At 55.7% G+C, this 15,808-nt stretch overlaps 1 protein-coding gene across 1 annotated transcript in view; it reads right to left on the bottom strand.

Annotated features, from left to right (window-relative positions):
* Positions 1-11,087, bottom strand: part of HRH2 (histamine receptor H2) — a 36,005-nt gene extending 24,918 nt beyond the window's left edge. Inside the window, exon 1 of the mRNA XM_081092946.1 lies at positions 10,962-11,087. The gene's annotated coding sequence lies outside the window, so the exon portion shown is untranslated. The remainder of the gene's footprint in view (positions 1-10,961) is intronic.
* Between the last annotated feature and the right edge of the window lie 4,721 nt (positions 11,088-15,808).

Genomic DNA, 15,808 nt, shown 5'->3' with positions numbered 1-15,808 from the left:
CAGCAAGTTGGGGGAAGCAGTTCTGGCTCCTTTGATTGGGGCTCTCACGCAGCCTGGAAGATGAGTCTGATTTTCTAGGCAAGAGCTTACAGCAGGAAGAGAAACGGTGTTCATCAGGCAACACTGCACGAGGCCCCTCCGGGCGAGCAGCGGGTGGTCTGAGAAATAGGGGGCTGGGTCCATGTTCTGCAAAAATTGATGCTGAGAGAAGTGAGGGGAGCCCCAGGGGCTGAAAGCAAGGACTTGGGCATTGGCCGGATCTGGGTTCTAACTCCGGTGCTGGCACTAGCAGCACGTGACCTTGGGGTGTTACTACACGCTCTCTGAGCCTCAGTTTCCTCATCTGTAAAATGGGAGTGATACTCTGTCTTCCTTCACTTGGCGGCTGTGAAATAACTGCAGAGTAAAGGTATGGACACCAGACCTGGCACATGGCAGGCCATGTTACTTATGGTGACGTTACACAGCTGTTACAGACGCTTCCCAGCTGACCATCTTTCAACTGTAAAGAGAGTTGGAAAGCAAGGTACGCATTCGGTAGAAATCATTCTTCGAATTTTGAATTTTGACCTGTTCCTGGTTAGCGGCGTGTGGTGCGTGTGTGACACTCCCTCCTGGTGCCGGACAGGGCCAGCCCCCTGATCAGGAGGGTGGGGAACCACCAACGCCCTCCATTGCAGTAGCAACTGCAATTTCGAGCTGCAGTGTTTTCAACTTCATGGTTTATTGGGATGTCGCTCCATCATAAGTCAGGAGCAGCCGTATCTTATAACAATAAAAACGCTAGTTTTGTTATTGTCTGAAGCCGCACTCCAGCTTTGTTGAGTGCCTTACGTGTGCAGACACTGTGCTGGGCTCTGGGGTCACAGGGTGAGCGCGGCAGACATGCCCTGGAGACAGACGCACTGCGGCGACACTCATTCACTGCAGCTGTGTGGAGGTATATAAAGGGGACGCACAGCATATGCAATGGGGGGCCGGACCTGGCCTGGGGGATACCGAGGCTTCCCGAGGAGGGGATACTTGAGGGGAAGGAGGTAACTCAGGGAAGATGGGGACAAGCAGGCTCCAGACAGGAGCCTGTGGAAGCGTGGAGGCGGAGACGGTGTGGTTTAGGGTGTGTGTGGGAGCGGATGGAGGGCGATGTGACTGGAAGGCAGGAAGGGGCTCCCTGGCCCTGCTCACCTGCTGTGCATCGGGTGGGGGTGGCAGCTGGGGGTAGGCCTGAGCCAGCCCTGCTCACCACCCCCTGTACCACAGGTCCCTGCGTCCCAGGGGAGGTAGCTCCTCTCCTACATGAGCCATAACTTCTCAGCACTTTGCCCCATAATCGGCCGCGTCACCTGTTCTGGCGACCTGGGGCTGAGGCATCAGAGGAGTCCCGGCAGCAGCCCCTGTCGGGAAGCTCAGCCGGGTCCCGGACGTGGGGACTTCTGTCATCGGGGCAACGTGTGCATTTAGCTTTTCCTGTAGAGCAAGAAACCACCTTCTGGGCGTTTCGAAGCAATGGCAGGATTCTCTGTGCACGTGCAGCACCAGGCACTTCCTCCTTCGCAATATCAGCAGGTCTTTCATCTCTGTGGTTACAGATTTGTACCTCCTTCCTCGCAGTGGGCTAGACGTTTGGTAAAAGCCTCGCAAGACAGTAAAGGACTTCCGGTCGAGGCCGCTCGTGAGAGAGAGAGGCCCGGGCTCCCGGGGGTCCGAGCTGGGGACCCTGGGTGCTCAGGCTGAGTACAAGGGCATCATCCTTGACCCCCGTCCTGTCCTCAGCAAGGCCCGTGGCTCCTGCCTCGGGAATGTGTCTGTCTCGGCTGTGGCTGCTTTCCTCGGCCACTGCCAGCATCCTGGTCCTGCTCCAAAGCAGCGCCGCCTCTTGCCTGGGCCTCTGTGAGCTCTCGATTGGCCTCCCTGCTCCCTGCCACCACCAGCGCCCGGCGCTTCTGCCCTGCCCGTGCTGCCCGGCTCCACCTTCCCCTCGGCTCACAGGCCCCTGGGGATCTGCGCCCCACCCCTCTGACCTCCGACTTTATCCCCAGCCTTAGTGGGCGCTTGGCCACACCCGCCTCGCTCCTGCGCGGCCTGAGGTCTGCCGCTGACCTGGACGTGCGTATCGTGAATAGACATCAGTTCTCCTTCACCCCCAGAATGTGACCACCCCCATCACTTTCCTCAAAGCGCTGGCCCCTCTGTGGAGCACGTTCTCCTGGCCTTTTCCTTGCTCCCTGTCCGCTCACTATTCTCCTCTCCCCACGGAATGTGAGTGTCCGGAGGGCCAGCTCCGCCCTGACAGGCACTGCGTAGGGGCTCAGTTAATACCAGTACTTGCTGCGTGGACTAAGTGCACATCGGAAACTACCATCGGAACAATGTACTGTTCCATCTGTCAGGCACTTTGAAAGTACTTCAATCTGTGCAACAGCCCTGTTACGTGGGCACCATTAGTCATCTCCATTTCGTAGCTGAGGAAATGGAGGTTTATGGTACTTTGTGACTTGGCCAAAGTCCACTGCCAGCACCTATGGGAAAGGCTGGGAGGGAGTTTCCAGGGCAGGGTTGACTGGGCCACGAGAAAATGCTGCCTTGGTTCTTCTGGGGCAGGTGAGAGCCAGCTGCCAATGTTTGCCGCGAGGCCCAAATCTCTGCCCCCCGGGGGCAGAACTGCTGGGGGGGGGGGGGGCACGGGCCGGTGGGAAGGGCACTGTGCTGGGGACCGGGGCCGGATTGGGGTCCCTCGTGTGACTCTGAGTTGTTGTATTACCTCTAACAAGTTCTGTGCCCCCAGTTTTCTCAGCAGAGAGGTGAGGAGATGAGCTTAGACCAGTGATGGCGAACCTATGATACGCGTGTCAGAGGTGACACACGAACTCATTTTTTTGGTTGATTTTTCTTTGTTAAATGGCATTTAAATATATAAAATAAATATCAAAAATATAAGTCTTTGTTTTACTATGGTTGCAAATATCAAAAAATTTCTATATGTGACACGGCACCAGAGTTAAGTTAGGGTTTTTCAAAATGCTGACACGCCGAGCTCCAAAGGTTCGCCATCACTGGCTTAGACTCTCAAAGGTTCCTGCTAGCAAGTGTGTGTGTGTGTGTGTGTGTGTGTGTGTGTGTGTGTGTGGAGGGGCCAGGAAGGAGGGGGTCATGAGCCGCCGACATAATAAAATGGGAGCGATCGGGCAGAAGCAAGACGCAGTGGTCACTTGTATTCAGGAACCTCCCCTGCTCTCCTCGCTTCCCTCCAGTGATGGGGGGCTTGCTGTCTTCTCAGTACTTGCCCATCAGCCACAGCCATTTAAAGACACTACAGAGCCCTACACTCTCTTTTGGAGCCCTTACCCAACTGCATGACAAATACACTGTAATACAGGCACATTCCACAGAAAATGTGACTTGCAAACAGCTGTTTAGTCTAATGAGCTGCCATTGCCTCGCTGTCACAGTGTGAGGTTGGGGTGTCCAGGAAATATTTACTACTTGCAGTGTTGTGGTTTTCTCTTTGTACTTCAGATCTGGCACATGGGTGTGTATGGTGGTGTGAGTTTGCAGAGGTTTTTGTAGGGTAGGTTCCCAAACAGCTCTGAGGCCCCAGAGAAGTCCCTGTTCTCCAGGTTTCTGCTTCTCTGTAGCAGCCCACACCCTCCACTGAACTCTTCCCACTCCATCGCCATCCCTGCCATCGTCACAGCCCTCCTCGCTGCCCCTGCTGCCTTCACCATGATTGCTGCCCTCAGTGGCAGCACCCCTGCCGCCATCACCATCACCAGCACCACCTCCCCCACCCCCAACCCCGCCCTCAGCTGCCCCACCAGCCCTGTGCCTGCCTCTGTTCTTGCTCCCCAGCCTCACCCCAGGAAGGATTCACCCTTCCAGCAGGTACCGCTTGCTCTTCCAGGCCAAAGTCCTGCGGCTGCTGGGTCACCTTGTCACCTTAACATCCGCAGCAAACAGCTAACACTTGCCAGGAACATTCATACCGGCTGGTCACCCTAGGCCAGCGGTCGGCAAACTGCGGCCCCTGGAGTGTGGCTCTTCCACAAAATACCACGTGCAGGCGTGCACGTACAGTGCGATTGAAACTTCGTGGCCATACTCCAGGGGCCAAAGAGCCGCATGTGGCTCGCGAGCCGCAGTTTGCGGACCACTGCCCGAGGCAGTCCTTCCTGCCCTCCCCACAGCCACAAAGCGTCAGCTCATTTCGAGCTCGGCAGGAGAGCTCTGTGGAGCCGTCAGAGTGTAACCCAGGTAGCTGGTTCGAGAAGCTTCTTGCTCTTAAGGGGAATTGGGCTCAAAGCAGATGTGGCACCGAGAGGTCAAATGCCTCGGCCGGGGCCACACAGCTGGTCAGAGTCAGGAAGAGCTCCCAGTTTCCAGCTCCCAACAACTCGCCTGTCTCATATGCCCTGTTTCCCAAACCTCATTCCTTCGCGTCCCACCTCCATGATTTTTGCCAAACCCATAAGATACTAATTCTATATTTTTTACTTAACATTTTTCTTTAAAGTGATTGGATTTATTGAAAAAGGAATTGTTTTTACCGCTACAGTAACCACCAGGATCACTCTCCCTCAAATAAGTCACCCTGAAGATACGTGCCAGGAGAACGCAGCCAGTGCTGTGAGACCCCTTGTAGCTCCTGCTGCCCGAAGAGCCCAGCCTCACCCTCTCCTTGTCAGAAAGGCACACTGGCCTGTGCTCAGGGGACATTAGCGACTGCCCAAGCCCACCTCAGGCCCCGTAGGCCTGCCTGCCCTGTGCTCACCCAGGAAGCCAATGCCGGGTAGTGGAAAGGAGTCAGGAAGCTCTCTGAGGCTCAGTCTTCCCATCTGCAAAATGGGAAGATGATGTGTGAAAGTAAAGGGACGGAGCTGAAGGTGGTGGTTCCTCAATAAATGCCACTGCCCTCCCCATGGCCATTCTCTGATCTTTCTTCAAAACCACTGGGCTTCAGGTCCCGCCCATCCTGTGAAGAAGGCACCCAAGGCCGCCAGATGGGAGAAGACATGAGCACTGTGAAGAAACACGGTCTTCATCAAGCACAGTGCATGCAGGGCTGCTCGCAGATGGCCCTGGACAGTCGGCAGGGCCAGAGGGGGCTGTTTGGTTAGAAGTCCTGTCCTCCTAGCCCGCCCCTCACCCAGCCTCACCTCGGCCTCCAGCCCCTGACGAGAAGCGCTTTCACAGCAGCTGGCTGGTCCGGGCACAGCCCTGCTTCTCACCAGTGAGGCCATGTTCGCCCGGTGTCAGCCCCACCTTCCCTTCCTGTGAAATGGGGATAACGATCCCCACCCCGTGGGGGTGTCGAGAGGCCTGTGGAGGTGAAGAGCAAGAAGCTTCTAGAACCAGCCACCTGGGTAGTCTGGCCCCCCTACTTCTCTCTGAGTAACTGCAGGGAGCAGCAGCTTGGTGTCTGCCTCAGATGCTGCGACTGTGGCAGTGGGAGCAGCTAGAGCCCCGAGCCATCGGGCTGTTGGGAGGCAGCAGCCCAGCACTTCCAAAGACTCAGTGGGTGTGACCTTGCGTGACGCACAGCCCGCAGAGCAACACGTGGCCCAGGCGTGGGGCCTGCCTCCCTCTGGCGCCCCTCTCCGTCTCCTCTCCCCCTGCCACCCCGCCCTCTGTGCCCCGGCCACGGACAGACTCCCCTTTCTCCAGCTCTCCAGGAAAACTGCAGCTCCGGAGCCGAAAGTGGCCCCAGTGTCCAGTCCTTCCTGGAGCTGTTGACAGTTCTAGCTGCTGCTCCTGGAGGCGGGGCACCGGGCAGAGCAGCCGTGTGCTCCTGGAGACTGTCCCCACGGCTGGTCACAGCCCCTCCACCTGCTCCCATGCACGACCAACTTGGCTCTGGCCACCTTTCTCTCACTGCCACGGCGCCAGGCCCACGCCTCCTGGCAGCGCCGTCACATAGAAGCTGGGATCAAAGAAGGGCGGAGTGGGGAAAGCCCTGGCCGAGTGGAGGTCAGCTACGCCCCTGCCTGGTTCTCAGGTGGGCAGTGGCTTGCCCAGGTTCACACAGCGATGAAAGGTGTAGTCACGTCTGGAGCCCAGTTCTTCCAGCTCTTATCAGATAGTAAAAAAGCAACAACCAAAAAACAACAACAAATACACGATCAAAAGAAGTTTTGAGTCCTAGCCGGTTTGGCTCAGTGGATAGGACGTCGGCCTGTGGACTGAAGGGTCCCAGGTTCGATTCTGGTCAAGGGCACATGCCCAGTTGCAGGTTCGATCCCCAGAACGGGGCGTGCAGGAGGAAGCTGATCAATGATTCTCATCATTGATGTTTCTTTCTCTCTCACACTCTCCCTTCCTCTCTGAAATCAATAAAAACATATTTTGAGAGAGAGAGAGAGAGAGAGGTTTTGAGAGGTGCTAGAAAGGGCCTGGGGGTGCTGGCACTTGAGACTGAGAGGACGGGAGGCCTCACTAAACTGACCCCATGCAAAGGCCTGAGGCGGGAGCAGCTTGCCGCTCTGAGGCCAGTGTGGCCAGAGCCGAGCGAGTGCGGAGAGATGCGGCCCACGGGGGCGGCGCCCCATCATGCACAGCCTTGCAGACCTCCGACGGTTTGCACTTCAGTCTAAATACGGGAGTTTTAAAAGATGACTCTGATCAGAATAGATAGTTCTACAAACAAGATAACAAACGGCCCACGAGCCCCCGAAAAGATGTTCAAACTCATTAGCCAGCAGGAGGATGCAGATCCACGCCACAACGACACCACTTCACACCCACCGGGATGGCGAGGAGCCACACGCCGGGGATAAGCACTGGCGAGGATGCAGAGAAGATGGAACCCGCAGACACTGCTGCAGGGAAGGCGGCATGGCAGCTGCTCTGGAAAACCGGCCGGCGGTTCCTCAAAGGTGAAACGGAGCTCCCATATGCCCCAGCAACCCCACTCACCGGTATATTCCCCGAGGAAATGCAGGTGCACGTTCTCCCAAAACCCTACCCGCAGTGTCCACAGCAGCCAGAGGAGTGGAGGCAGCCCCAGTGTCCCTCAGCGGATACACGGATAAATAAAACGTGAGGTGTTCATACAAAGGAATATGATTTTAGCCATAAGAAGGAACGAAGTACTGGCACTGCTACAATACGGGAGCATCTTGACAATATCATGCTAAGTGAGAGAAGCCAGTCACTAAAGGGCGAACGAACATCATGTGATTCCATTGATAGGAAATGTCCAGAAGAGGCACATCAGTAGGGACAGAAAGCAGGTCAGCGGTTGCCTAGCCCTGGGTGGGCGTAGGGCAGTGATGGCGAACCTTTTGAGCTCAGCGTGTCAGCATTTTGAAAAACCCTAACTTAGCTCTGGTGCCGTGTCACATATAGAAATTTTTTTATGTTTGCAACCATAGTAAAACAAAGACTTATATTTTTGATATTTATTTTATATAGTTAAATGCCATTTAACAAAGAAAAATCAACCAAAAAAATGAGTTCGTGTGTCACCTCTGACACGCGTGTGTCATAGGTTCACCGTCACTGGTGTAGGGGGTGGGTGGATCAGGAGTGACAGCCAGTGTGTACAGAGCTCCTTTTCGGGGCGATAAAAATGTTCTGGAATTAGATAGTGGTGATGGTTGCACAACTCTAAAAGCAATTTACTTGTACACTTCAAATGGGTGAATTGTATGGTCTGTGAATTATATCGGTAAAGCTTTTATGCTTTTTTTAAAAAAGAGACCACTGGTCGCTGGTCGGGGTAGGATGGCAGCAGGGCAGCCAGGCGGCCGGTAGTACAGTCACGGGCTCCAGGCCCCGGCCCGCAGGAGGCACTGCGTGAGCACCTGTGCTGCCTTGAACTTCTGATCCGGGTCAGGATCTCCCTTCGCCTCCCACCCAGGTCTCTCGGCGCTGTGGGCACTTTGGACAGGGTTATTCTCCGTTGTGGGGAGTCTGTCCTGTGCATTGGTAGGATGTGTAGCAGCATCCCTGGACTCAAACCCCGCCTCCCCCCCCCCCAACACACCCCGGTTGTGACAATCAAAAATACCTCCAGACATTGACAGATGTCCCCTGAAGGGAAGCTGTCCACAGGGAGAACCTCTGCTCTAACTTCTCTTGCTCACCTGGTGAATCCTGGTGGTCCTAGAACATTTCTGATAATCAGTCTTCCAGGGAACCCTCACCCGTCAACCTCTGAAGTCCCACAGTTTCCTAAACACCCCCCATCACAGCCCTGAGGATGTTGTTGGCACGCCACTGCCCCTCACCCCTCTGTAGAGATGGCACTGTGAGCCTCTGGGTCCCCTGCACCCTGCACAGACCTGGCACTTTGGAGGCCACCGCTGAGCCGTTTCTTTGCCTGTACAGTGCAGGGCTGCAGTGCTGGGTGCTTAAATGTCAGCTACTAGAATCTGCTGACCCTCCTGACTCTGGTTAGAAGTGTAGTCTCTGAATCTAGATGGCCTGGGATTGAACCGGGTGTGACACTGGCCCGGGCACCTGGCTGCATTTGTTTGGCTCCTGGTTTCCTCTCTGTAAAATGGAGAATCGGTTATACCTACCTCTTAGGGTTATCGTGAGCACGTAGTAAGAACAAATGGATGTTAATAACTTAGTATTCCTCTTCCTTCTAAGGGGCCAACCAGGCCTCACCCAAGAGGGTGGCCCTGTAATTGACAAGTGTTCATATGCTGGCCCTGTCTTGGGTGCTGAGGAGGAGGTGAGAGCGGGTGGGTTATATTGTCACTAGAAACCAGACAGCTCTATGACCACTAATTATTAAAGAGTATGCTCACTGCATACAGTCTGGAAAGTTCAGAATTATAAAGAGTCAAGTAATAAATCTCCCATAATGCCACCACCCAGCCGGCAAACATTGTTCACAGGCTTTGGCTCATTTCCTTCCAGTGTTTTTTCAAAAGTGCTTGCCACAGATTTGTGGCCATGCCATATACATGCCTATGCACAAGCATGAATCCATTCATGAAAAACTCTCCGTTCTTAGCAGCACGGCTGTCTCATAACCTAATTGACCCCTCTTGTTGGACATTTAGGCGCTTTCTGATTGTTGATGAATCTGTTTGCATTCGAAAGAGCCTTTGTTCATATCCCTGTCCTTGCTTTGGATGTCCTCTTCTTCTTTTAAAACATTTTTTGGCAGAGAAAACCTCTCTAGCCTAACGGGACGCCCGTTTTCCCACCAGCCAGCAGGGATCTCCTCCCAGGACTGAGCTAATCCCTGGGATTGGGTCTTAATCCCATGTCCCCCTCCCTGGTGCACTGGGGAGATGGACCGCAGCTGGCTTCATTTCCCCTTTGGACGCATCACCGGGAGGGCCAGTTCAGTTAGTCATCCGTGGAGGATGGAGAACAGAAAGTGCCGAGAAGCCAGGGGAAGCAGCCGAGGCCAAGGTTAATGGGGACGAGGTGAACCCGGACAAGGTGGTTGAGGAAGGAAGAGGGTTGGCGGAATGGAGTGACTCAGCCTGGTCTCTGCTTCCTGTGTGGTGCTGAGGGGTGACCTTCCTTCCCTTCAGACCCTGGAAAAGCCACCTGGCAAAGGCGCCCAGGCCCACTGCCAGCCACCAGACCTGCCTTCTCCATGAGGCCTGGGCCAGGAAATCCGTGCTGCTCAGGTTGGCACCTGCCAGGCGCCCAGCTGGTGATGGACACCTTTCACAGTCATGTCTGGGGCTGGTGTGGGACTGTCTGGGGCCAGGCAGACCTGAGGCCACCCCCAGCACAGGCACTTCCTACCAGGTGACTCTGTGGATCACAGACGCCCTGAGCCTTGCTTTCCTGTCTGTAAATCGGGTTTTAGTGGCACTGACTTCCCAGGATTGGTGAGATGACTGTAGCCACTGCTGTATATGTAGCACCCCAGGCCTGCACAGGGCAGCTGTCAGAGAAATGGCATTTTCTCCTTCTATTCAGTTCTCAGCATATCTCAGCGTCAGGGAGGACAATCAATATATCTATCCAATCGCCTTTCATAACCTACAGGGAACTCGTAAGTCACAACTTCCTATGACAAATCGGGAGACGGAGGCTCCGAGAGAAACCAGGAATCTCTACAGGATGTAAAATGGCATCTCACAGATCTCACGTCTTAGGGAACCATCCAGATGTATGTCTGGGTTGGGGGGGCTCCTATCCCCCTGTCCCTGGGTCCTGCTTCATGCCCAGCAGGGCCACTGACCGTCTCTAGCAAAGGGGACCAGGGAGGACCTACCTGGTGATGACGATGGGCTCCGGGAGGCAAAGGGCACCTGCACTCTGGGCCCCTGATCCAAGGTGTGACAGCTGCCATGGTGGGGACACCACAGTTGCAGGGACCTTCTTGCCCTGCCCCCTCCTACCCTCCCAGCCATCTCAGAGCGGCGCACACATACCCCTTTCCTGGGGAGGAAACTGAGGCCCTTTTGCTGAAGGTCAGCGGCCCTGAGTAAGCAGGCGAACTGGGACGTGCTTGGCGAACCCCTTTCCAGATGTTGGGGGGTGGGGGTGGGAGCGTCCCTGCCCAGAGCGCTGCCCTCAGCTCCATCCCAGCATCAGGGAGCAGCTGGTGAGGACGATCCCTGAGAGCTAGGGGCCCCTCTCGTCACCTCTGGCCAGCCCCTGGCTTTCCTTAAGCACAAAGTCGCTTCATGCTCCAGTGCCTCCACCCAGACCCGGCCGGCCCAGGGACTGTTTCAGCGCAAGTGGACTTCGCAGATCCACGCCCACGCGGGAGAGGGGACACTACCTGACCCAGCGCACGGCGCGCACCGGGACTGCATCCCCGCGCTCGCAGCATCCCCTTGGCGGAAGCGGCAGGGCCCCATGGGTCACAGAGGAGGAAACTGAGGCTTCACCGGCTGAGGGACCGGCCAAGGTCATGCGCAGCCAGCGAGCAGCAGAGCCCGCTGGAACTCTGGGTCCGGAGGAGCTGGGGAAACTCCAGCGAGCGCCCGCCCGGGACCCCGCCCCAACCCAGCTCCGCGGGGAGGCGGGGGCCCTGTTACCTGGTGCTGCTGAAGCCGAGTGGCTCTGCTGCGGAGCCCGCGCCTCCTCTACCCGCGCACGCCGCTCTCTGGCTCCCTGACTGGGACGGAGAGGGTGGCCCGAGCCCCAAGCCCCATGCCCGCTCCACTTCCTGGTCTCCGCCCCTCACTCGCTCCTCCTCGCTCTGCAGCGCGCCTTCCTTTTTTCCTCTCCTAGTCTGGCTCTCCCTCTCCCCTTCCCCACCCGCTCGTGCACAGCGCGCAGGCATGCACCGCTCTTCTCCCGTCCACGCAGGCTCCCTCTCCCTCCCGCCCATCCACTCTCTCTTCCTTTCTCCTGGACCCCTTTCCTTCCCTCCTGACACTTCCCCCTTCCTCTTTCTTTCTGTCCCGGGCTCACTCTTTCTCTCACGTTCCCCCCAACCAGGCCTGGGACCCCGCATCCAGCTGTGCGGTAACTCCCAGCTGTGGCCCAGCCCTGGGAGGGATAGACCATGGGATTGGGCGGCACCCCCTCACCTTGGGTACCCGGCTCCCAGCCACCCGGAATTAAGGTTAGAACAGAGAAAAGGAACTAGTGTTCCGGAAAAGCTTGGATCATCCTGGGATCAGTGGAACTTCAGAAAACAGCAGATTTGCCCTTGTTGAAGGGAGGGATGGAGAGGCAAGAGGCAGGGAAGAGGGTCTTGGGAAAGGGGCTTCTGGGAGGGAAAATAACACCCATCTTGCAGATGAGGAAACAGAGGCGCAGGTGGGGAAACCTGGCTCTTACACACCAAGATGTCTAGGCTGCTGTGTGAACCCCGCAGAGCTCGGTGGCAGGAGCCCGGTGGCCAAGGTGCTGTGTGAAGCCGGGGTTACCAGCCCAGTGGAGAGGCGGGCGGCCAAATGGGCTGCTCCCTTGTTGCTAGGGGAACCTGGTTCATGGAGGGGAGTTTCTGGAGAGGCTTTAACAAAGGAGAGCGAAAGGGAGCTGATCCAGCTGAATGTAAATGTCAGGCACGTGTTCATGATTGACACATCGTCCTAGGCCGTTCTGTCGCTTTGGGCCCAGTCCTGTGCCACGTGCTGAGTGAGGTGCGGAGACTAAGGCCACGGTTCCCTAGAGCTCAGAGGTCACAGCTTCTAGGGGAGGCCCTTGTAGTCTGCTCATCCACGTCACCAGCATCTTGGAATCACAGCAAGAGCCTCCAAGCTGGCCTGGGGGATTCCACTCTTGCTCGCCTGCAGCTCACAGAGCAGTGTCCCCTGCGGAAACCCTCCTTTGACTTCCTGTTGCAGTTAACATGAAGTCGACAGCCCTATCACCATCAGCACGATCGGGCCCCAGCCAGATCTGTCCGCTCTGATCTCCTGCCTTGCCACCTCCGCCTCCCGCCCTCCGTGTGCTTCTGGCTGCAGTGGCTTCCTCCTTGTACCCTGACAGGCCCAGCTGGACCATGCCACAGGCAGTTTGCCCTGGCTGCCCCCTGCTGCGAATGCTCTTCCCCCGCCTGCTCAGACAGCAGAGGCCTGATCATCTTACCACAGGCCTCCTTTGCCACAGCGTTTTCATATCATCCCTTCTTATTACAATGGGAACACTTACCACTGTGTAACAGTGTCTTGTTTATATGCTTCTCGTCGCTGTACTGCGCCAGCATGTAAGCACCGAAGGAGAAGCGACCTTGGGTGTATTATTCCCGGGGTCTCCCTGGAACCTGGAGCAGCACCTGGCACTACCTGGCACACAGTAAATGTTGTTGAATGAGTGAATGAATGATGCTATAGTAAAGAAGTTTAGAAAAAGGAAAAGTTGATGGACGGCACCGAGGGAAAAATGATTGCCTTCAGAGAGGAGAGATTTTAGAGTCAGATCTTAAAAGGGGAGCCACAGGGTGGAGAAGAAGGGAAGGGCGTAGAGGCAGAGGGAAGAGTGGAGGCAGGCACAGAACGTGACACAGCCTGGACCATTCGGGGGCTTAAAAGACATGAAGGGATTGTGGTCTGATGAGCATGGGGTCTATGGCAGGATTTTAGGCTGGGCGGCTGGGAAGGCTGGGAGGTGTCTCCTGGAGGAGGGAAGCTGCATGACCTTGGTCTCGGTGAAGGGCATGCTGGGCGGAGGAAGCAGGTGAGACAGCAGCACGTGGAACAGCGGTCGGAACAGCGGAGATGATGTGGCTCTGTAAAGAGTGCTTTTTAAAAGGATTGAAGAGGAACCTGGCCTCCTGGTGTGTGGGGGGTGGGGGTGGGGGGGGGCGAGTACTGTTCATGCCTGTTCAGTGCCCCTCCCAGAGAGAGGATGGTCTGACGGTGTGTTGGTGGGGGTGATTGTGTCACTTCCGCGCAGAGGCTCTGGGACAGTCAGTGTTTGCCGTGTCCCTTTTCTCTGTTCAGGCGATGTCCCAGGAGAGGCTACTCTGTCACCTTGGGTCCCAGAGCAAAGTCCCAAACCCCGCCCCCCGCCCCCAGTGGACATGTAATGTGGGTGAGAGATAAATTTGTTGTAGGCTATTTGGGTTTCTGGAGTCATTCGATGTTGTCGGCTAATCACAGCCCTTTGTTTTTCCGTACTGAGTCAAGCTGGTTCCGGCACTTACTCGCTGTGGTAGGTTTTCAAAGGTGGCCACACAGTGTGGCCCAAGCCCTTGTGCAGTGCGACAGACAGCACCTCCCGGCAGCAGTGGAGTCTGCGGCTCCTCCCCTGGCCTGGGCTTGCCCTGTGCTTTGCTTTGACTGATAGAACCCAGTGGAAGGGATGCTGGGCCACTTCCCAGGTTAGGCCTCAGAGGGGCCTGGCGCTTCAGCTCCCACTCTCTTGGAACAATGCCCTGAGCCCACCGGGCTGTGAAGAAGGCTGGGAGGAGGGGCCACATGGGGCCAGGTGGCCAGATGGCCCGGCTGTCTGAGCCGCATGGGTGAGCACAGGCAAGACCAGCAGAAGAAGCACCCAGGCAACCCACAGTACTGAGAGAAATGGCATGCCCTTGCTCTAAGCCAGTAATTTTTGGGGTGATTTGTTACAAAGCAATGGATAACTAGATAAAGGGCCTTAGAGGGGATCGATTCATCCCTCTGAATCCATTTCCTTGACCAAGAGATAAATATAACAGTGATGCCCGCCCTTAAAAAGTTTGGATGGGACTCAGATGAAAAAAGAAATGGATATTCAATTCACTTATTCCCTCAACACATGTCTATTGGACCTACTATGTGTCAGGCACTGGGTTAACTCTGAGATACAGTGATGAACAGGATCTGACATGCTAGAGGGATGAGGAAAATGATAAGCCAGATAACTTCAGTTAGTTTATAATTTCAGAATTGCTGCAAGGAAAGCAAGTAGGGTCATGTAATTGAGGATGACTGGCGGCTTGAAAACAGTTGGGAAGGTTTTTCTGAGCATGTGGCTCTGACTGAGTCAGGAATATGAAGAGAAAGGGAGCAGCAACCCATGTAGAAGGAACAGTAAGTGCAGATGCCTCAAGGTAGGGACAGGCGTGGCCTCGGCGAGGAACATGAGAAGGTCACCATGGCGGAGTGTGTGGGAGAGGCAGACCATGGTTGGTATTGATGCAAGGCCATGGTGAGGCCTGTGGATTTCATCCGAAATGAAATGGAGCTACTGGAGGGTTTTAATGGGGGGTGATCACCTCCATCCACCGTGAGGGGAGTTATTGCCGGAGGCAGTTCATAGCTGGTCACCCAACAGATTGGGATGACATTGGCGACCGTTTCCAGCTCTGAAAGTTTCCGGTTCTGTACTAGATCTAAAAACCTTTGAAAACTACTAAGCACTTGGATCACATGTAAGAAGTCATTGCTAATAGGCTCCCCACCCTGCAAGAGGGCTTGGGTTCTGATGGCCTCAAGCTCCCTCTTGCCCTGAATGTGTGATAAGAACTATCTTTCGAAGGAAGCCAGAAGAAGCTTCTCATTCTGAGGAAACCCAAGCCACTTTTTGACCAGAATAGAAAACACACACACACACACACACACACACACACACACACACACGTGCTTTTGTTGGGTGAGTAATCCTGGCCAAGTTAACAGCTTAAAATTGGGGGGGGGGGCGGGGGGGGGGAGATTGATAGCATTTCTAAAGTGGTCTGCGAAGAATCCCAGTGGAAGCCCGCTGGTTTTCATCACCAGCTATTTCTTGTCCGTGCCCTGGGCTCTGGAGGGTGACTCTGGGTCTGTGGTGGGGCACATGCGCCTGTGGCTGGGGTGTGTGGGCTGCAGGACTTCCTGCTATCACGTGCTCTGAGTCTTCCGAGAGACATTGGAAAGGCCTCAGGGCTGGGTGCCCCAGATTGTTGTTGCAGCAGGTTTGTGCGCCCCCACACCTCCCCCCCCCCCCCCCCCGGCCCCTCAGGGTGCCTCTGCAGAGCCCAGACTTGGCTCTCTCCTCAGTGTCTTCAGATGATGTGATGCCCAGTTCTGGCTCACAAGATACGAAGGAACATGATGTGTCGAACTACCTACCATCTTCTGTGTGCTGTGCTGGGGCCTGTGTGTGCCTCATTTCAAATCATCCTCACCACAGCCCTGTACGGTAAATGCTGTTATTTCCCCCGGGTTACAGATGAGGACACTGGGGCCCAGAAGTCAGAGTTTCTCCAAGGTCCCTCCGCTACCTGGGGGATTCACGTGACCAGGATACCAGCTCCAAAGCCCCTGCCTCTCCGCACTGGGCCCTCCTGGCCCCTCCACTGGCGGAACAGACTGTTCTGCGGGAAACCGGAGTCGGCAACGATGCATTCAGCCTGGGTCTCCGGCCAGACAGACCACCCTGTGGACTTTGGACTTGTCAGCCTCCTTAAGGGCATGAGCCAGTTCCTTAAAATAAACCTCTTTCCCTCTGTACACACATCCTATTGGTC

Source organism: Myotis nattereri, assembly GCF_964212035.1.
Source record: "Myotis nattereri genome assembly, chromosome: 5".
Taxonomy (NCBI): Eukaryota; Metazoa; Chordata; class Mammalia; order Chiroptera; family Vespertilionidae; genus Myotis; species Myotis nattereri.
This window is presented reverse-complemented; position numbering and strand designations above follow the sequence as displayed.